Source organism: Euprymna scolopes, chromosome 30 (genome assembly GCF_053919585.1).
Source record: "Euprymna scolopes isolate OS-2025 chromosome 30, ASM5391958v1, whole genome shotgun sequence".
Lineage (NCBI taxonomy): Eukaryota > Metazoa > Mollusca > Cephalopoda > Sepiida > Sepiolidae > Euprymna > Euprymna scolopes.
In genome coordinates, this window is record NC_136511.1 from 85,988,087 (window position 1) to 85,993,865 (window position 5,779).

Below are 5,779 nucleotides of genomic sequence, written 5' to 3' on the forward strand. Positions count from 1 at the left end.
GCACACACATATATAAATTAAGAAGTTTTAACTGAATTAAAGTTATATAATTAAGTTAACACATATTGTCATTTATCCGACTGTATTATTGATTAATTTCTATTGGGAAAAAGTAATGATTATTCATTACTTTTTCCTCCCCTCCTTGGCAGTGTGTGAGAAATTCCAGTTACAATACCATTTTCATGGTTTAAGCCGCCTACGGACCTTTCTTGTAGAAAGCCTGTGATTGGTTAATTTGTATGCCCAAGATAATTACTTGTCGCTTTTTTTGTAAACATCCATTTTATTTTTCAGTCTACGTAAACTCTGGCAAGAGCAAGACTTACCAAAAGTTTGCTCCGAGACGAATACCTTATCGAGAATGGAGCTGCAACAATTTCTTCATATTTATATCATATGTTATATATGTTTGGTGAAAAAGGACTTGAAATCTCTACAAGCAGAGACACCTTTATATTGTGCCGAAGATATCCCAATTAGAGGATGGCATCATTTGAACATTTTCATGTTTATATCACCTAAATGTTTGAACTTTTCTCAATTCAATTAGGGTCCCTTGGAACTCGATTTATGCCTAATTAAAGGCACCAGAACTCTTGCCAAGAACACCATGAATTATCATGGACCTTTTTGAAGGAAAACCACGCTACCACTCCAACAAAGGGAGTTAACTATTGGCTCCCAATTTGGGAGACAAAACTGACCCACCGTTTTGCAAGGACTGTAACCGGACCAATAACCTTTCTTTGATGTTATAACTGAATAAAATTTGAGTTTAAATGTATGGTTTTGTAATTGTGGAATTATTTTTGCCTCAGCCAGGGAGTATTGAGTTTGTGAGATTAATTTCTCACAAAACATATAACGCGTCCATTCTATCTTTTCAATATGTTCGGTTAAAAACCAGAAACATTTCAATTAAATTAACTGCAACTTTATTATTAACTATATTTTATAGTTCTATATATTTGTATATACTTGATACACGCCTAAACTAATTAACTGATCATTATGAATTTGGAAACAAAGCTACAAGATTTAAGGAGTTCAAATATGGGCTATATTTATATTTAGTTTATCGAAAGGGGGTGAAAAGGAGATAAAAATTCTTTGTGAAATTTTAGATACCCTCAATGTTTATGAAATTTTAATAAGTATTTTCCATTTGAAAATTCAGATATATTTTGATCAAAATTAGCATAAGGCTTCTAGACATAAGGGTTAGTATCATTATGTCTTAATTTTAATCTTTGTAAGGGGACATAAAAGTACAGTAGAATCCCAGGATACGGGGACCCTAGGACACGGTCTTTTCAGGTTACGATGTGGAATACAATGTTTTTCTGGGCACTGGTTACTGTATTTGCCCTGCTTTATGGTGTTATTTATAATGTTATTTGATTATATACATGTGTATTATATACTGTACTGTATTTTGTTACTAATTTTTAATGCCGTATCTCGGGGGTTTACTGTAGTATAAAACTGTTCAGTTCCGGGAATTAATTGTAACCATCTTGGGACACGTATTCTTCTAGTATTTATAGAATTAAACATTTCTCCCATTGTTTAATGCGGCTTTGGAAACCGTTTTTGTAGACCACTCCAAGTTGGTCCTCCAATCACGATGCGACTTTGGAAATCAAGGCTGCATAATCTGGGAAGAGTTGAAAATTAGATGATTTAATGTCAGGAGAGTAGGGAGTGAACGGGTTAAGGTTTCATTTTCACACACCCGAACTACTCATCTGATGACACGAGTGTTGTGGACTGGAGCGCTGATCTTTTTTTTTACTTGGAAGGTCACTACTTCTCAAGGCCCAGAAGCCACTCAAAGATAAAGGTTAAGTGTGAGGTAGATGGTGAGACAAAATCAGACAGGTGGAACTAGGGCTAAATTATCTAAATGGATGACTCAATAATAATTTATTAACATTAAACTTGAAGACCTATGATATTGCGTTCCACAGATGGGCAGCTCTGGGAAAGAATCTCTGTTCATGGAATTTTCGTTTAGCTTTAGGCACAGATAAGGACTAAGGAAAGTTGTTGGCAGTTGTTTTAGCTAGGCGAGTATTTATTGTGAACGTTTTATGGGGATTGACCATAGATTGGAGCTCAGTTGAACACATACCATAAAAGTATTGACAGAACAGAGACAGACTTGTAACGTCTCTTCTATGATAGAGAGAGAGAGTTGGAAGGCGAAAATGTCATTGCCCACTAAATTTCGAAGATGGTCTTGTACCCTGTCAAGGCAGAAAAAGGTGCTTTTTGGGGTTCCACCCTAGATGTGGCAATAATACTCCATCTTAAACCGTATTTGGCTCTTGTACAGGCAGAGGATTGCGTCGGTGAGATACTTTCTGGATAGAACGATCCCACCATCTTTCCAGTGATTTTTGCAACAGATCTTATGTACGTCCTCCATTTCAGGTCATGGGTAAAGGTTAGACCCAGGAGTTTGTCAAAGCAGGGTGCTTTATTGAAATGAGATCCATTTACTTCTATAGGAGCAAAACGGTCATCTGACCATTGATGGTGCAAAGACAGATGTTGCTGTAGATGGATGTATCGTCTCCACAAATATCGACGAATGTACGAAAAATGTGATTTGGGAGGTCATTGAGTTGCAGATTTCTGACCACTTGGATTGGGCTACCAGAGAGAAAGGATCTGATAATCGAATGGACATTTCCGGCTATTTCATAACTATAAACCTTATGAAATAAACTTTTGCGTCAGATCCTGTCAAATGCCTTAAATATGTCAAGAGTTATTGCTCTAGAAACATAGCTTTCATATATTGATTCACTAATCCTGTGTGATATTACTGTTGGCAGTTAGTCTCAACGGAAATCATATTGCATGTAGTTGAATAGGTTGTTTCTGTTGAGGTGGTTGACAACTTCTCTATTTATCACAGACTCAAGCAATTTACTCATGACACACAGGAGGCTGATTGATCTGTATTGAGATGCAGAAGACCAATCCCCCGTGTTTTTCAATCCTGGACAGACTGTCGAGGTTTTCCAAAGTGTTGGGAAGCACCTTTCCTTAAGGCATCGATTAAACAACTTTGTTAGTATTGAAGCTAGTTCTGGTTGTAGCTTTTTGAGTACGATGATGGGATGTTGCCTGGGTCAGTTGCTTTGCTGGGATCAAGGTTCTTGATAAGATCGAAGACATCTCGGACTGATATTTGAATGTTGCTCAAAGTATTGTCAGTTCTGGAAGGAAATTTAGGGTGTAGGCGGCCATTATCACACAAGGTAGTATTTAATGCAAACTTCTTTGCAAAGAGTTTGGCTTTGTCGAATGCTGAAATAATCACCTCAGGACCGTTGGCAATGGTTGAGATGGAAGTTATGTATCTGTTCAGAACTCTGTTGTTGTATATTTAGTTCAATTTAGTTTTATGCAAAGGAGTTTAAAGGAAGTGGAAACTTTCGTGAAAATTCCAATTTTTATATTAAATAGCAATTCATAAATATACTCCTAATTTCAGTTTCTTTGCATATTTTAAAGAGTTTCTAGGGAGCATAACATGGACATGATCTTACATGTAAAAAGTCAGGTATTTCAGATTTGCATTGAATTTGATCCACAGTCAACAATTAAGTAAGATTTCTCGAATTTCAGTTTCTTCTTCAGACTCTTTAACCGTAAGTCTGAGATTTTAGACATTTTCTTGAATTGAAATAATGTAATGGATTTTGACACAAATTAAAATAAGTATTCTAGACGTAAGGTTTAGTATACTATCTTGTTTTAATCTTTCTAAATTATATAAAAGTAGTGCATTATTCCAATTTATTTATGTTATCTACTTATCTTTGCTATATTTATAGAATTTTATTTGAAAAAAGAAAGTACATAATTTGTTTAACTATGTACTCTTATTTACCCCCCCCTCTCTATATATAAAGTTTGTTTGTCTGTCTGTTCATAAATTATTCACAGTTTCTGCAGAGACTGAATCTTTTAAGAAAATCCATATTCTGAAATTAAATTACTTTGGGTAAGAGAATAAGTATATTTAATTTTGTCCAAAGAGTTGCCAATAATATTGTTGGATCTGTGTTCGAGTTGGAGGTCTATAAAAAAAGGAAATACCACGTTTGTCTTTATTTAGAAATTAAATTTATTGAAATTAAAAAAATAGAAATGTGAATAAGGGGTTCTGAATAGTCAACAAGGAATACTGTTGACGTTTTAAGGGAGCTCAGAAAGAGATTCCATTGGAAGAGGCCAGCACTTTTCAAATTGGGTCAGTGGTATTGCTACCAGGACAATGCACCAGCCCACAACTCCATCCTTGTCCCAGACTATTTGACAAAGATAGGCACCGAATCAGTTGCTCACCCTCTCTTGTCCAGACCTTGCTCCTTGTGACTTTTGATTATTCCTTTAGCTCAAAGAAAATATTAGAGGCTGTTGTTGTGAGACGTTTTCACACAGATAGTCATCAAAGATTTCTCTTTGAGAACAACCTGTGTTGTTCCCTGGAATCTGAGTAGCAACAAGTCTCCCCAAATTTCCAATACTCTTGGCCTCTTTCGATAACATTTACAAATAAATTTGCATTATTACAACAACCGTTTACCATTGATTTCTCGCTGACAAAGACCATTAGTCTTTACTGGAATTTGAGTGGTAATAAGCCTCCCCAAGGTCCCAGTCCTCTTCGCACTCATCTAGTGAAGGTCTGGTTAGTGCTTTCTCTCCTCGATCTAGCCACCATCCTTGACCCTTCACAACAATAAGTCTAAATCTGGTCTCCTTGCTTCAATCAAATCATCACACCGGATATTCATATCCCACAATAATTTCATATTATCACTCTCCACATTAGAATATGCTCATACCATTTTTCACTGCATTCCAACCCTCATTTCTTGCATATATCCCAAATGGACCTTTCTCGCAATATTCTCATGCCATCTTTTGTACTCCTTTTCCACTAACTTCGCACAATTAATGACGAGATGTTGCACATTCTTACCTTTCTATCCACACAGTCGACATAAGGGACTTTCAGCCGTTTTATCAATGTGATACTTCACAGATTTCTCCTGGGCGCTTGCACCTGTCCCAACCATCAAGTCACATTTTGATAACTATCGCCAGTTTTTTTTCCTTGTCCACTGCCTCTGCTAGATCTCTACTAAATTAACCATGCGTTTTCTTTTCAATCCACTAGTCTTTCGCTTTTTGTATTTTTTTTCGTTTTTTACTCGTTCACTCTCTTGCAATTTTTCAAATTTTTGACACCTTTTTATAAGATGGGGAAAAAGTTGAAGATGTAAACTTTCAGACTATTTTCTTCTTTTATACATTCTTCTACACCTATTAGTCCACGTCCTGCCTCTTTTCTTTTCACATATAACCTATCGCCATCATTCGTTGGGTAAAGAGCTCCATTCACTGTCATCACTCTCCGTGTCTTCCTGTCAATATCTTTCAGCTCATTTTCTTTCCGCCCCATATCGAAATATTGTTACTGCCTATGTGTTTACTGCAGATATGTTTTATGTTTTTACCATTCAATCTTGACCTAAGAACCAACCACACTTTTCTTTTGTGTTTTTTTTCTTATTTCTTTCATTTCAGTTTCTTTTATTTTATCTAATTCCACAATTCGTTAGTATCTATATCATTCTTCTCCAACCATTTTTAGCATTTCCCCATTCAAAACTTTTATTCCTTTACTTTCAACAATTTTCCCCTTATCAATTTCAGAGCACCACAATTCTTCATGCCAAATTCCATACTA